Raw genomic sequence first — 17,751 nt, 5'->3', positions numbered from 1 at the left:
ATAATCATGGACGATTTTAACTTTCACATAGATTAGACAAATCAAATTGGCAAAAATAGCCCTGAGGAGGAGTTCATAGAGTGTATTAGGGACTGTTTCGTAGACCAATACGTCGGGGAACCAACCAGGGAACAGGCCATTTTGGATCTGGTAATGGGTAACGAAACAGGATTAATTAATGATCTCAAAGTAAAGGATCCCTTGGGAAGCAGTGATCATAACATGATAGAATTTCACATCCAGTTTGAGAGCAAGGATCTCGGGTCTGAAAATACCGTATGAAACTTAAATAAGGGCAATTATAAAGGAATGAGGGCGGAATTGGCTAAAGTGGACTGGGTAAACAGATTAGATGGTATGACGGTGGATAAGTAGTGGCAAACATTTTAAAAGATATTTCATGACTCACAACAAAAATATATCCCTGTGAGGAGGAAAGACTCCACAAAAAGGGTGAACCATCCATGGCTAACTAAGGAAGTCAAGGATGGTATCAGGTTAAAAGAAAAAGCATACAACATTGCAAAGATTACTGGTAAGCCCGAAGATTGGGAAAACTTTAAAAACCAAAGGATGACTAAAAGAATAATAAAGAGGGAGAAAATAAATTATGAGAGTAAACTAGAAAGAAATATAAAAACTGACAGCAAAAGCTTCTACAAGTATATAAAAAGAAAGAGGGTAGCTAAAGTAAACATTGGTCCCTTAGAGGATGAGACTGGGGAAATAATAATGGAAAACAAGTAATTGGCAGAGGAACTGAATAGATATTTTGTATCTGTCTTCACAGTAGAAGACACTAATAATATACCAATACTAGTGGAAAATCAAGGGGCAAAGGGGAGGGAGGAACTAAAAACAATCAGTAGCACTAGAGAAAAAGTACTAGGTAAACTAATGGGTCTAAAGGCTGACAAGTCCCCTGGACCTGATGGCTTGCATCCGAGGGTCTTAAAGGAAGTGGCTACAGAGATAGAGGATGCATTGGTTATAATCTTCCAGAATTCACTAAATTCTGGAAAGGTCCCAGCGGATTGGAAAACCGCAAACGTAACACCCCTATTCAAGAAGGGAGTGAGACAGAAAGCAGGTAACTATAGACCAGTTAGCCTAACATCTGTCATTGCGAAAATGTAAGAATCCATTATTAAGGAAGTAATAGCAGGACATTTGGAGACTCATAATACAATCAAGGAGAATCAGCATGGTTTTATGAAGGGGAAATCGTGTCTGAATTTTATTAGAGTTCTTTGAGGAAGTAACGGGCAGGGTGGATAAAGGGGAACCATTGGATGCAGTATATTTGGATTTCCAAAAGGCATTCGATAAATTATGAAGGGATTGGACAGAGTAGGTCAAAACTTTGCCAGCCCACAATGTGAAAAAAGCCCAATTGCAGATGTCTATCCAGAGTGGGATTCCTGCAAGGAAGCACAGTAGCTCAATATATATTCTATGCCATGGCCAAACATTGTAGGTGCCAGGATATATTGTTGTTAGCAGCTCGATTCAAGCAGACCAGTTTCTGCAGTACCTCTCCTACCATGCTTTATTCACACCCCACCTTGTCTCCAGTTTCTGAACAGACCTGAACAATAACAAATCACTGGACCTACTTATTTGTACCAGTTGGAACAAGTATCCAGCTAATATTCAAATACAAGCAAAATACAAATATACGCCAAAACTTACGATACAGCTCTGCATGAGACTGACTTGTAGCATTTTCCATAGTTTGAGTTCCGGACTGTTAGATTCATAACTAACGAGGATACTGGAAATGGATGTGCTTTGCCACTTGTAACCTGAAGTCTGTATGCAGAAAATGTTGCCCCTTATTGTTGGATGTTGGATGGTAAAATATTCACACATGCAAAAAATCCAACGATCCACAGTTTTCACTTAGATTCTAAGAAACCTAACATTGCGCATTTTACAGGGCCAGAAGACTTCACTCAACACTAGGCACAAATCGTTCTCCCAGATCTTACTTAGTACTAACTACCTCTATACACTGAAAGTGATTATCTTTTTCGAGTACTGATTTATATATTTCCTCTATTTGCATATGATAGAAGACATCCAATAATGGATACCTGGGCGGTTATGTGGATTGTAACCTAATGAACAGAGTCAAATGTCAGAAATCACAGGAGCAAAGCACAACGAATTTATTGCTATCATCTGACTCGAGAATAGATTAGACTTCTATTCTGATTTTGGTCAGTTTTCTGGTAACAGTATGCGCCATGTCCTTGATGTGTGGACCAGTAATATAAAATAATTTTGTTCAGGCTTTTCCAATCATTTTACGTGCTGATTTTATTTCTTTCCCAAGGATTTTTTTCTTCTCATTGGATCTCTGGCTCCTCAAATTTCAGTTATGCCCATAAGCGGAGCTGTAAACCATATCTGACCTAGTTTACACAGGGTAGCAGAGTGCCTCCAACATAGCCTCTGGTCTACATTTTCAGTAGATTTTGAAAAACACGACTGAGCAGCTTTTCTCATTTTCTATTAACTGGACCTTTGGGTTAATTTTCCTGTTGTTCTTAGGATCTGTTGCACTTCCCATTCTGGTCTTCCTGTAGCATAGATTGTACACATTAATCTCAATATTTTTCATTACAAATGTTATGTCAGTCTATTTAAGCTACAGCTATCAAAATTGTTTCAATCTTAAGATAAGCAGAGTGATAAGTGGCGATTTCAAGACTGAGTGGAAATGTTCCCAATGTTCAGGTTCTTAAAATCTTAAATCGCCTGACAAGGTTCCCAATCATACTGATTAGAAGGTTGCAAGTTTGATCCTCAAGCTGTGTTGAGTTAGATAACCAGCTCCAATTGGTCTCAGTGCCCCTTATTGGACATGGACGGGGATAGGGGAGGAGGAGAAGGAGAAGGGAAGAAAATAAAAACGTTCAGGGTTCCTGCTCCTGATGACTGTCCAATGACCTCGCTGGAAAGTGCACGTGGGCAGCGTACCATTCGTCTGGTCACATTTGTGTACCTCCTAGTGGATGGCCTTAAAGCAACACAGGGATAGATTGTTCCATTGAAATGAATAAGCTGATTGTAAAAGATGGCAAAATATTGTAGAGAGACTCTTTAATGGCTAAGCCATATTTTGCACTCCACTGAGACACAAGCTTTATTACCAGTCAAAAGGGAAAACAAAGCAGTCTAATCACAAACATTCCAGATTATTGTTATTCATACTTTATTACCAACTAGTTGATCTCCTGTGACATTGCACATGGGGAGTCAAGACTGCCAGAGGGCAAGGGATAATTGGACCAGGGTGCGCAGATACAGCTAAGTCCCCATTTCAATGTCATACACTCAATCCTTATACTTTGATTTAATATTATTTATAGTTAAATAGCAAGACTTACAGCAATCTGGGAAGCAGAGAAGTAGAATTGGTTGGGGCATAGGAGTTTGAGTGCTGGTTGAGAGCTGGGAGATACAAAATTGAGACACCACATCACCACTGGCAGAAGGGTAACTACAGCACAACATGTTTTACAAAGACAGTTTCCATCATAAATATGGATAAAGGCACTTACAGTGGACGTGTGCAGACTTAAGATTTTCAATATACTATATCGACATTTGGGCTGAACCACCATCCTGATGCAAGATCTCCAACAAAAGCATAGTATTTTCTCCTTTCAGCTCCTGGCAGTTGCTTTTTTTAAATAATGGGGCAGAAATTGCTTGGAAAATAACAGTGAGCTCAAAGTGTTCTCCATTGTCGGTGGTGAAATAGAGGAGCAAATTCCGGCGTTCGCACATCCGCAGTTAAACATGAAAATCCGGAACTTATTCCTACTGGTTCGCCGGCGATATGACAGCTTCGAATTAAAGGTATATCGTCGGCTGCAGTCCGTGGAATCATTGAAAAAGCGCCAACTTTCTCATCTGCCCAGCTGGAAAGTAACTAATATCGGCACAAATCAGGTACGCTTAAAAGCACCAGGTCTAAACTAAGTTTTAACAGCACGGTAAATCTTAATGACTGCCAAACAACTAAAAATTAACTTTTAAAAATGTGGAGTCTCATTACTCCTTATTTTTGGTCATTAAAAAAAATGCTTTTAAATTAAAAAATGTTTTCAAATTTTATTTTACTTTTCCCTTCTGTTGCTTTGTTTTAGTTCAATCATTTCTTACCCTCTCTTTTTCGCTGTCTTTAACTGTTTTTACAACGATTTTAATGTTGTACCTTTCACTTGCTGGTTTTGTTGGAAGCCTGCAGAGACAGTGATCGCAGCTTGTCAAAAATGCTGCAATCTGATTGGTGGCGAGGGGAGCTCGCTCCTCTCAGGATCCTAGCTTCGCCTGAACTGACGTTGGGCTCTTCTCCGCTTCCTATTCGAGGAAGTTCCTGAAGTAAGTTAGTGGGTTAGTATAAATCTACGGAGTGGCGAGAACTGTTGGTTCGCCACTCGGAGCAATTTCTGCCCCATTATGTTTGTTTGAAACAGTTATTCACATGACAAAGGAGCATAAATATTCAAGAAAAGAACGTTGCCAACATTTTTCCAGCATTTCTGTTGACGTTTCACAGCAACAAATTCTATTATTTTCCTATGTTTAGATAAATAAAATTATCTAAGTGTAGGAAAAAAACACTTTCTAATACAGAGCAATCTAAAACCCAATGCATCATACATAAGCATGTCCTTGCCTACCTCTGCTTAGGCTTCCATATTAAACTATTTCTGCCATTGACAGTAATTATAGCTTCAGGCCAGATGCATTTCTGCCTCATTTTGCACACTATATTCAATATAATGATGCATATATTACACATCGTAAAGGCAGATGTTTGAGATATTCAAATGTCAAATCTGGTGGAACATCAGCACTCAACCACCATAATTACATAGGCAAATTACATTTGACAGCTTTCTTTTGGGTCAGGCATTCAAATAAGGTTGGTTTACCTTCATCCCAGTGCTTGCATGCACAGGACATGCCGTTGTGGTAGTTACAGGGCTGGTCGTCATGTCAAATAGGCTAATGCTGCACATGCTAAACATAAAAGACATAATACAATATCCTTATACTGCTGTCACTTCAGAAAGGTAAAAAGCCAGGATTTTTTTTCTTTATATAGTAGCTCCTGGTTCCTCGAGTTGCCACTCAAAATCACTTTCCACATTACAACAATGACTAGACTTCAAAAGTACTTCTTCATTGGCTGTAAAGCGCTTTGGGACATCTTGAGGTCATGAAAGGCGTTATGTAAATGCAAGTCTGTCTTTCTTTTTCTTCCTCAGCTGAAGGTTGATTGGTTGACCAGCAGAGAACCAGATAGAATAGTATGGAATTGTGAGGTGGACGGGCTTTGAGGGGAAACTGGACATTGAATCCTCTAATCATGGCTTCTTCTGCCAGCTGTTTAAAGAGGTGCCCTGATGTAAGATCTTGGGGTGGACTGTTCTGACACCCTGGCTGGAAGGATCATAGTGACGAGCAACTTTGCAAAGAGAAAAAGTAAAAAAATATATATATTTGAAAACAGAATCATCCCAGATTTGGGAATTTGCTTCACACACCAGCACTGCATTACAACTGCCACAAGGGCATAATGCAGAGTTAGGTAATGAACACCAGAAAGCTTCAACTACCTTGATGTTTAGCTCATTTCTGCATGTGCCCAGATCAAAAGTCAAATACAACTGAGTTTTAGTCAGCAATTTCCATGAGATTACATTTTCAAAGGTGCTTTGCCAACTTATATGATACACTGATAGAAAAAATAGAAAGATGTGAATGCTTTTAAACTTTTATAATCCGTTCCAGCCAAGTGCGGCTCACTCTTATCTGTAGCAACCTTTCAGTACAAATTATTGCATGTCTGACTCCCAACGGAAGATTGTGAATTCATGAGCCAGAACTGGCATCATTCACTATCACTTAGCTGGGTTCATTTTACCATATCCCAGCCAAATAGGTCAGGGATCCAATGAAAGCTCACTCCCTTTCTGTCATGTTGACCACCTGATTACCAAGTGGCACAGAATTTAGCTGGCTATTCATACATCCATCCCAGCTGCAGAAATTTCCGTTGTGGTGACTGATCTGAAAGAAGAAAAAGAAATGATCTGAATGAACCCTCCCCTCACCCACTGCATGATAAGAGAAACTTAACATTACATTAAGAGGACAATTCATCACCAAAAGCCAAAAAATGTATTTAAAACAAATTACTTGCTTTAGCCAACTCTAGTCAGAAGTCCTGCAGATATAGTTTCCTTTCCACAGTACTATGTTAGTGTTGGAAGTTCTTGACTGTGGAGACTCACTATGATTCTTTTAAGGATCGCCATGTTGAACCTGTTAAAGAACAGTGACATGGAATCTCTGTATTCAAAATGCCTTGTGATTGAGGCCACCTACCTGAAACACCAACGTTTCTTTGACCCTCTTGGTTTAGCCCAATGCAGATTGTTCAATTTAATTTAATGCAGAATTAAAGCTTTGAATCATTGTTTCTATGATCTCTGCCGCCCTATCGTCAGCCCCAGTTACAAGGCACCTATAGCTGTCTTCTTTTGGATGTTCCCTATTCCGGTGAGAAGTCAGTCTGAATAATCAATTCAATACCCAGACTGTTTTCTTTTGATTCATTACATTTATTGACACTAATTCACTTGAAGCTTCAACAAGTTTATTCAGCAAGTAGATGAGCCACATAGACCAGGATAGTCCGATGTTCAATCTCCAATATTGAGTTACCTGATCTCAGCCAAGGTGACATTAGGAGCAGTACAATTGGCCTTAGCATTTCCCCCCACCCAAGTCCCAAGTTGGGGAGGGGAGGGGTGGTTAAAAAAAAAAATCAGTCATGGCTTATATTTGATATCCAGTGACCCCTGCTGAAAGTGCTTCTTCCAAAAGGAAGTGAGGCAGGATTGGGAATGGATGTGATGCAATTTACCCCTCCCCAGTTGAATAGCCTGCCAACACTCACAATCAAGGCTCACACACAAATAATGGGTTGTTGAGTGAGGAACCAGAAGTCAGCTGATGCCGATGAAACTCCATCCCAGCACGAATTTAACCCCTTTAGGAGCGGAGAGAGAAGGAGAAAATTGGGAAGGAGAAAGGTTTAAGATTTTTTTTAATAAGTACATCTGAAGTTACAGGTCATGCTTTTAGAAATAAATTATTTTTATTTAGGGAATGTTTAAAAATGGTTCTAGCTCCTTGAACACTGTAAGCTTTCATTTTTTTTTAAAAAGTGCTTTGTTGATTAGCAGAGTCAAATTTTCAAGAAAATGCAGTGATCATATACTTGGGCCACCACTTTTTTTGAAGGGAAGAAGTGGAGAAAGATAGAAGGATTGAGGGGTCCTGACACTTCCTAAACTGGAGTATTGATCTTTTGGTCCTAATAGGAATAGATCTAATGGTCTACTCAATTCTTGCAGTTACATTGGGAAGTCTTCCAAGATTACTGGCTAGGAATTGCTGGGATCACAATGCCTAGTATCTGAAGAGAGTGACAAAATTACATTAATCCAAAAGGTTTTGACTCAAGGACATCCCCAACAAAAATAGAATTGGGCATCTTACATCGACAGGAGGCACAGACACTAAACTACACTATGTGTAATAAATACAGCATAGTATCTTAAATTAACAGCTAGAGGCAAGCACGGGGTGTAACCTTAGTGGTAATGATCCAAATATTTTCCTTTCTCTTCTGGGACCAACTTAGAGTTGAAATCTAATGCACAGTAACACTCAAAATGAAGTATACAACACATCATTTAGGTACAATTATCATTATCATTATTAACATTTAGCAAAATCTTAGCTGGTGACAGGAGGATATGGATCAGGAAATAGGAGAAGGATTAAGGTTGGTGGCCAAAGAGGTAGTGTGTGAGGAGGGGGAAATATGGCAAGGTGCAAGGGATTATGATAGAAAATTCTAGAGTACACGGTGTGATGTTCAAAGGCTCAGCACTATGGCATAGTGGATTGGGGGGAGGGGAGAATGCTCAGTCAGCCAACATCAGAAGAGCATAAAGAGTAAACTGGGACAAAAGGTTGGTGGAAGTTGAAGTAGGGATGTGGGGCATGGAGGGGTTTAAAAGTGAGGATGAAGATTTCAAAATCAACCTGTTGGTGAATGGGGACCCGGTGGAGGATAGTAATGGGCTGAATGGTGACTCAGTTGTTTTTGCAGAACTAATTGGAAATGTAGAGATATTAGGCAGAAGTTTAAGTATGATCTTTAATATATTTAACATCGAAGCAATATCAACTTGTTCCCATTTTAAGAAAGCCATTGATTTTGCTGTAATTTTAAGATTGTTAGACTGCAGTAATCATTCCAGAAACAATTTACTTTCCTCCTCACAAAGCACAAAAACTTCTGAAAGACAAAAGAAATGAAACTAATAGCAGTAGGAGTACAGAGGACGAGTGGGATTAGTGCAGAAGGAGAATGTAGGACTACCACAAAGCAGGTTGGATTTGTTTACGAGTAGAATATTTACAATCTGCCCAGCTTGAAGAGCCGACATATGATTTGTGACCCTCTCATGGAAAGGCAAGTTAGTGTCCAAAAATTTACCAGCCTTCCAAAGTTTATAAATTTCTGCAATCCATTTGCCATAAAACACACCATCTCTATACTGCTGATGAAGTATATAGACTGGACACTGTCAATCTGGGATTTTCACAGAATGGATCATAGTTCCACCAATTTGAGACAGTCATCAAGTAAGTTCCAACGGGAAAAGGGATGCAGAGAATAGAAGAAATGGCACACTCCTAAAGCTAAACACAGAAGTGGACAAATTCTAATTTATATTTAACATTAAAAAAGCAACAAGCACCCCAAGAGTCAAAAAAAATTGACCCAAAAACCTGCATAAAAATATTTTAAGAATTAATTTTATCAGATTTCCTCAAACCAGTAGCACCAATGAAGATGACTTTTTTGGCCCATTTGATTTTGTCTCTGCAGAATTGCAACCCTACAGTGCCATTTACAGCATCGAGCAGTCTCTTAAAATGAATCCAGTGTCCTCATCACAACCAATCTTCTTAGTAATTCATTCCAGCTGTTGATCACCCGTGTGTAAAGAAATACTTTCTGGCATTGGTCATAAGTTTGCCCTTCAGAATCCTGAGTCTCTGCTGTGTTCTCTTACCTTGGTGTATCTGAAGGTATTGTTCAGCTTTACTTTTCCTAACCCATTAAGAATCTGGTATGCCTCTAAAAGATGTCTTCTATGATATCTATTTTGAATTGTAAACAATTTTACAACACCAAGTTATAGTCCAGCAATTTTATTTTAAATTCACAAGCTTTCGGAGGCTACCTCCTTCGTGAATTTAAAATAAAATTGCTGGACTATAACTTGGTGTTGTAAAATTGTTTACAATTGTCAACCCCAGTCCATCACCGGCATCTCCACATCTATTTTGAAGGCTGAAGCTCCAGCATCACGGATCAGCTTTATTGCTCCACTCTTCAGTGCAAGAGCCTGGATAACCCCTTCCCCCGCTTATAATGCAGCAATTAGTACTCATGGTGCAGCCTATGCAACATTAGCATGACTTATTTTAAATTTATCCTTGAACTAGGATTATTCAATATTTTGTGGTCACTTCTGGAGGAACTAAACATAACGGCTAAGATAGAGTGGCCATTCTTTTGTTTTTAAGTAAACTTTTCTCATTTTTATATTGCCTTAACGATAGCTGCTTCTGTTTCCTCCTAGGTCATAATCACCTTTTCCTGGCATCAAACTTTTTTCTTGCCCATAATTGAGGGGCTAGGGGAAATAAATCCTTTTGATGATCCTTTCCTAAGTTAAATTTGCTTATTAGGTGCAAGCTGCAGGCCTTTTTCTTGCTACCCCAGGTTTTCACATTGAAGCAGCAGTTTCTTCAGGCCTTACTACACTGGAGGAGTTAATGTTGGAAGCCCGAAAGGTTATGATTGCTGTGTTCAGCGAATCGTACTATAGGTGTGGTTTCCTAAGTAAAGATGAACTCATTGGGATAATCAATTATATGCCAAAAGTTTATGATTATAATCCTCATGGAGTCATTAGTATTGCTGGCTTTGTTCTTGTAAGCCAATTAAATATTTTGACTATATGGTAGGAGGGAGGGGAGGAAGGAAGAAAGAAGGGAAGGGGGAAGGAAGAAAGAAGGAAGAATGGAGAAAAAGAACTTGATTTTTGTAGTGTCTTTCATGACCTCATGAAGTACTTTTGAAGTGTAGTCACTGTTGTAATGTAGGGTAACATGTCAGCCAATTTGTGCACAGCAAGATCCCATAAACAGATGAGAGATAAATGATCAGATAATGTATGTTAGTGGTGTTGGTTTGAGGGATAAATATTGGCCAGGACCCTGGGATCTTTTACCTGCACCTGAGGGGGCATTTGGGGCCACAATTTAATGTCTGATCTGAATGTACTATATAAACATAAAAGAAGAAAAATGACTCGAGAGCAGTAGGATATTACAAATTAATGATAATAATTATAGCCAATGAACAGTTGCCTCAAAAGTTAAAACTGTATGACATGGGATGCAAATGCACGAGCAGTGATGTTGTAGTGGGTAGGCTGAACAGAGCAAAGAGCTGTACTCAAGAAAACATTTTTGCTATAGTTCTGAAGGAGCAATGTGAGATTGTTTCCCAGGAGACTGAAAAGTGAGCACAGCAGAGAGATAAAGTTGAGGTAGGAGATAATAAAAATCCAGAACTACTTAAACTGCCAATTTAGCTTACCTGGAAAGGTAGCTTTAGGATTATTTGTGCTTCATTTCAGAAGTAACGTGCTGTATTAGAGATCAACGCCAACTGCACTTTTTCCAACACTGAATCAGCTGTTTCCTTTGGAATCTGAGATCGAGAGAGTCTCCTGGCAACGACCCTATTTATAGAATCCATTTACATGTTATCTTAAATTTCATCCAGGCAAACCTCCAGTCATCTTTTACAGTTCAAAGGGAACATCATCAGTGTGGACTCTAGAATTGCCATTTTGCCAGCTTTTTTTGACTGCTTTTCAATATTAACACAGAGGAAAAAAAGCCATAATTTTGAACAAATCAGAACTACCTGTGCATCTACTGCATCATTTTATGTTGATTTTCCACCCACTAAGAATGGGTGAAAAGTCTTGCTCAATATCAAATCTAATAGTCCAATTATTGTTGAAAGCAATATTTTCAAATGTAGCACAAATTAAATCTGTACTGAAAAAGGCAAACATTCTTGATAAGGTGCAAATCACTCTCGTTTGGTAATACTCAGCACTATATTTCAGTCTAAAGTACTCTCAATCTTTAGAATATAAAACCACTTAAGTTATAAGATTAACCGAATACCATCTTTATAATTTTATTCAAGAACTCCGCAGATGGGAGATCGTGAGCAGTGATCACATACCCAATCGCGCCATGATACAGAGCATCTAGCATACTACACCACTTAAACAACTTTGTTTACACAGCAATTGGTGATAACGTCAAGGATTTGACTTGAAGGAGTTACTAAGTGTGACAGTTTTTTTGGAACCAAGGGGTTACAGCTGTTCAGATACTTGTTCCGAGGTTTCTCTTCTCCTTACATTCATAGAGATACAGAAAGTCTACAGCATAGAAACAGGCCATTCGGCCCAACTAGCCTATGCTGGCGTTTATGCACCACACGAGCCTCCTCCCATCTTACTTCACCTAACCCTACCAAGATAGCCTTCTATTCCTTTCTCCCGCATGTGCTTATCTAGCTTCCCCTTAAATGTACCTTCATCCCCAATACCATAAATATCCCCGACCATCATTCCCCTCCTTGATGGCATTGCCTTTTGTGGCTCTTGAACCAGTCACTAGACTGATCTGGATTGAACAGCTCTCTGAATCCACTTGGCCCCATTCCCGAAAGAATAGTTTCAGTTGCACAGTGGAACATGGTTAAGAACTATTATTAAAGGAAGAAATCAATTATGACAAAATGTAAGGAACAGGACTGAAGACAAAAAAAAATTCTCTGTGCACAGTACAAAAATAATCAATCAGTCATTTTGTATTTTAATTTTTAAGGTATATTTATATTTTAAAAAGTATGGAGTGTAATATAAAATCTAGAAGTCAGAGTTCAGCAGAATGATTAATTCGCAGCCATTAATTCCTTTCACACCATTTATTATATCCTAACCACAATTTGGAACTGGGTGAAAATGCAATTGGTATTATCTGCAGTTACAAACTGTTCTGCTAAGTACACTAGCGAGCAAATTAATGATTTGAAAGTAATCATTCACAAAAGGGGGCAATAGCAGTCGGTGATATTCAGGAAGCCAAATAATAAGCTTGTTCAATTCATCACAGTGAATAAAGGCCGGTAGATTTTTCATTAACTAGCTGTTGAATAATTATTTAAATGGTGTGTATTTTAGAAATCAATTCTTTATAAATTATCAAATTGTCATTTAACAAAATCTTCCTAGTTTCATAACAAACCAATCTGGCAGAAACAAAAAAGGTGATTCACTAACAATCCACACCCATTTCCAAAGCCAATGCTGGAAGAGACACACTTGCTTTAGTTTGAAACTTTCACATTACCAAATTAATAGAAAATATCTCAAAGCTTATTTTGACAATTATTTTAGTGGAAATTCTCTTCAAACACACAGCAAGTCTCTAAATATATTATAGTAGTGGCATTACACTGTACTACCAGGAAGGGAGCAGAAATATAAACTTGAAATAAAAATTACATTTCGGGTTTCTTAACTGAAACTGTACTGAAAGCATTAGAAAGTTGGATACATTTTTCATCAAAATACATAATTACCTGAACAAATTTTACTATACGAGAACATGCCAACAGAATAAAAATACTGCAAACTAAATCTTATTGAATTGTAACTCTGGATAAAATAAAATGCTTGTAAAAATAGGATGAAATGTCATCCTCACAAAATTCACCTGTTAGAAGGTGTTTTGCTCTTATAAACAGATGTTGATAGCCTCTTGTCTTCATTCTTCAGTGAGCAGGCTCATGAATTCAGCTGGAACTGGAATTCCAATTCTTTGGAACTGTAAGGCTGGTCATGATCCCTGTGGTCTTCCAGACCTTCGTTTGGAACATTTGAATATTTGAATACAGGAACATGACCAGAATATGTGTAGGTGGGTATTGTTCTGACTGAAGCCCCTCCTCTAATTACATGATATGGAGGAATGAAAACTATAGAGTTTGTGATTGTGGGGGGGGGGGGTGGAGGGTGGAGAAGAGAGAATTTGGTCCTTAAATTTTTGCTGCAGGTGGTGGTGTTGAGGGTCTGCCTCCATACTTCTTGCCATTCCACATATATTAACTGGTTGCCTTGGTCTCATTCCCAGGGCCCACAAATGTGTGGCTGAAGCACCTGTGGAATACAACTTAATGTGAATGATTAATGTTCAGCTACTAGCTGAAACTGGAGAAATGCCAGCTTGTGGCCAGATATCAGAAGTTCACCACACGGACTGCAGCGGTTCAAGAAGGCGGCTCACCACCACCTTCTCAAGGGCAATTAGGGATGGGCAATAAATGCCGGCCTCGCCAGCGACGTCCACATCCCATGAACGAATAAAAAAAATATTGGTGCAGCCCCTTTCCCACCTCCCAACCATAGTCCAAACCATCCCCCAGGAGAAGGAAGCAATCCATCTACAGTGATCAACCTAAGACAAGCTAGGACAGTAACTTCAGCGTACAGGATCATGAGTAAGAGAAAGGACTTGCATTTTTTCAGCATCTCATCACATCTAAGGACATCCCAAAGGACTTCACAACCAATGGGTTACTTAGAGATGGGGTCACTGTTATGTAGGCAAACCTGGCACACAAGGTCCCTACTAACAGCAAATGAATGGATGATCACTTAATCAGTTTGTGGTGGTGTTGGTTGAGGGAAGACTGTTGACCAGTGCACTGAGAGAGCTCCTTGCTCCTCCTTGAATAGTGCCCCTTAGCAGGCAATTGGGACCTTGGTTCAGTGTCTCAGCTGCAAGACAACATCTCTAACAGAAAGCAGACCATCCTCCCCTTCCTTCCCCCTCGCTACTCTCCAAATCCCTGAGACTAAGGATAAATAAATAGCTCCAAACTTTAAGACCATGCTGCTCCTAGTGCTAGCACAAACATGCTTATGCTTAAAGTATCCATGTTCTCCTCCCACTTGAATCAAAATATACAATGGCTTCATAAAATATATTTGTACACCTATTTAGTAAGAAAACATGCATTTACGAGAAAGCTAGATAAACACATGAGGGAGAAAGGAATGGAAGGTTACGCTGATAGTTAGATGAAGAGGGGTGGGAGGAGGCTCATGTGGAGCATAAACACCAGCATGGACCAGCTGGGCTGAATGGCTTGTTTCTGTGCTGTACATTCTACGAAAAACTGGTAAGTGAATTCAGAAGCAAGATGGTTTTAAGAGGAAATAAAGCTACTTTTCTCAATCTCAATGTACTAGCAAAAAATAAAGCAAACCCAAAAAAAGATATTTACTGAAAGTCACGCAACTCGTACATTTATGAAGCACTTATGTTACAGTATCCAACAGCGATAGGTGACATGCACGACTGAAATGACAAGAAATGCATGATTGATCTCAATCTGAGGGAGAGTAATGAAAACTGAACCACAATAGGAAACCATGGCTTTATTTTATCCCTTGCTCCCTAAATACATTTTTCTTAATGCCCTTAGCTTTTATTTCCATCAGTTCAGTTTGTAGATGACACTGAGGAGTTCAACGGTAAAATATTAATATTTCATGAGGCAGAAATGCACCATACTTTGAACTAAATATTTTTTTAAACATATGTCTAGGTTGGTGCGATTTCATGATCTTGAAAAGTACAGCACTCAATATACTAATAGTTACATTTTTCACAAATACAAATCTTATTTTTCTGATGCACTTTTATGCTCAAAAGAATGACAGGACATTTTGGGTACACAGCATTAGTATCAACCATTCTTAGGTCAGGCAAACAAAGCCAGGTGCAGAGTATAGCTCCCAACATTCTGCCCTTATGATGTGCTTTAATCCCAATACCAGAAGAGTGCCCTCAATGCACTATGACTTCCTGCCCTTCCCCAATTTCCAGAAGGCAATTACTCTTGGTGGGATACAGTTTCTATGGGTACCAGCTGCCCTCCAGTACCTGCCACAAGTGGCCATTCTTTGTGGCAATGAGACACTGGCTAATTATCTCCTCCCTACCATACAGCAAACTAAAACACCCCCACAGATCCCACAGCTAAGATCAGTTAACTCAGCCCAAGTCAGGGATTGAACCTCGGACCTTCTCGGTCTGTGTGGTTGAGTACCACACCTGACGATGCGTTTCCCTAACCCATCTGAAGAGCTCAGTCTGGCATTTCAATTCCACACACACACCATAATTAGGGCCTTTCCCAAGTCAAATTGAGCTCACTGGGACAGTCATACTATGGACCATCAACAACTAAGAATTAGATCGAGATTGCCTAGATTCATTTTATTGCCTTCTACAGCCAGCAGGAGGAGAGGCTGTGATGGATTCAAACTCAGGTCCAAGGTTTTAAAGGAATGTGTGTGAGCCCACTGCACCAAATGTTTTAGATAGCAGCTGCAGAAGGAATGTTGGTCCATCTAAGGACCGAAAGCTGCAACCAGAAAAGTATTACGCAAGCACTTTTCTGCTAATGGAATAGTCTGATTCATTTTAAGCATTTATTTCCTGCTACACTTAACACTTTTAGGTTTGTACCTTACCTGAACAGTCAGCTTTCCAGTTTGTCAACACATTTATAACATTCAGTACTCAATAAAATGGAAAGATCCCCACATTTTATAATGATTCTAATGTTTTCTTGTAAATTCCCAATAGAAATAGTACAAATGACATTCGATGCACAAAATATGCAGAGTTTGCAGTGAAAATACAACAGATTTAACCAATAGCTAAAAGCAAACTGAATACAGTGAAGAGTCAGCACATTCGTACTGATTATTCAAACTTTGAGAGTCCAATCCCAACAGGAAGACGTTGGATTAAAACAACAGCATAATTAAAAAGAAAAATTACTACACCCTAAAACAGGAGCAACAGAAGTCCCACAGGCAGTTGGCCAACTACACAGGGCCTCACGTGGGTGAATAGTTGAAGCAAAAGCATGTGGGTAAAGCAGTTTCCCCCCACTTTTCAGCTGAGATGTAAGCATCAGGGTTATTCCCTCCATGTTCATTTAAGGGAGCTGGAGCTCATTAGCCTTATAGGAACTAAAATAGAATACAAAAAAATGACCTTCTCCTCTGGCAGGGTAAAACAAAATCAACTCCACCAGCATCAACAGCTGCATCATACTTATTACAGTAACACTTGACAGAACATAACATGCCTGGAGGTCACAGCAAAACTCCCCAATTTCCAGTTTTTTTTTTATTCATTCATTCATGGGATGTGAGCGTCGCTGGCAAGGCCGGCATTTGTTGTCCATCCCTAATTGCCCTCGAGAAGATTGTGGTGAGCTACCTTCTTGAACCGCTGCAGTCCGTGTGGTGAAGGTTCTCCCACAGTGCTGTTAGGAAGGGAGTTCCAGGATTTTGACCCAGCGACGATGAAGGAACGGCGATATATTTCCAAGTCGGGATGGTGTGTGACTTGGAGGGGAATGTGCAGGCGGTGTTGTTCCCATGTGCCTGCTGCCCTTGTCCTAGGTGGTAGAGGTCGCAGGTTTGGGAGGAGCTGTCGAAGAAGCCTTGGTGAGATGCTGCAGTGCATCCTGTGGACGGTTCACACTGCAGCCACAGTGCGCCGGTGGTGAAGGGAGTGAACGTTTAGGGTGGTGGTTGGGGTGCCAATCAAGCGGGCTGCTTTGTCCTGGATGGTGTTGAGCTTCTTGAGTGTTGTTGAAGCTGCACTCAGCCAGACAAGTGGAGAGTGTTCCATCACACTCCTGACTTGTGCCTTGTAGATGGTGGAAAGGCTTTGGGGAGTCAGGAGGTGAGTTACTCACTGCAGAATACCCAGCCTCTGACCTGCTCTCGTAGCCACAGTATTTATATGGCTGGTCCAGTTAAGTTTCTGGTCAATGGTGACCCCCAGGATGTTGATGGTGGGGGATTCGGCGATGGTAATGCCGTTGAATGTCAAGGGGAGGTGGTTAGACTCTCTCTTGTTGAAGATGGTCATTGCCTGGCACTTGTCTGGCGTGAATGTTACTTGCCACTTATCAGCCCAAGCCTGGATGTTATCCAGGTCTTGCTGCATGCAGGCACGGACTGCTTCATTATCGGAGGGCTGCGAATGGAACTGAACACTGAAATCATCAGCAAACATCCTCATTTCTGACCTTATGATGGAGGGAAGATCATTGATGAAGCAGCTGAAGATGGTTGGGCCTAGGACACTGCCCTGAGGAACTCCTGCAGCAATGTCCTGGGGCTGAGATGATTGGCTTCCAACAACCACTACCATCTTCCTTTGTGCTAGGTATGACTCCAGCCACTGGGAGTTTTTCCCCTGATTCCCATTGACTTCAATTTTACTAGGGCTCCTTGGCGCCACACTCGGTCAAATGCTGTCTTGATGTCAAGGGCAGTCACTCTCACCTCACCTCTGGAATTCAGCTCTTTTGTCTATGTTTGGACCAAGGCTGTAATGAGGTCTGGAGCAGAGTGGTCCTGGCGGAACCCAAACTGAGCATCG

At 40.1% G+C, this 17,751-nt stretch overlaps 1 protein-coding gene and 1 long non-coding RNA gene across 4 annotated transcripts in view; both read right to left on the bottom strand.

Annotated features, from left to right (window-relative positions):
• The window catches only part of zdhhc8b (zinc finger DHHC-type palmitoyltransferase 8b), a 164,557-nt gene that overhangs the window by 102,690 nt on the left and 44,116 nt on the right, over window positions 1–17,751 (bottom strand). The window lies entirely within an intron of this gene.
• On the bottom strand, window positions 3,204–10,919 carry LOC137342270 (uncharacterized). Of its 2 annotated transcripts, XR_010967222.1 has the most exons (3): window positions 10,781–10,919; window positions 6,223–6,348; window positions 3,204–6,093 (listed from the first exon to the last, which is right to left on the bottom strand). It is a non-coding gene; the product is annotated as an uncharacterized lncRNA (long non-coding RNA). The 2 variants fall into 2 exon arrangements; XR_010967223.1 differs by lacking the exon at window positions 6,223–6,348.

Source organism: Heptranchias perlo, chromosome 25 (assembly GCF_035084215.1).
Source record: "Heptranchias perlo isolate sHepPer1 chromosome 25, sHepPer1.hap1, whole genome shotgun sequence".
Classification (NCBI taxonomy): domain Eukaryota; kingdom Metazoa; phylum Chordata; class Chondrichthyes; order Hexanchiformes; family Hexanchidae; genus Heptranchias; species Heptranchias perlo.
Note: the sequence above shows the minus strand (reverse complement) of the source record. Positions and strands in the feature narration are given on the sequence as shown.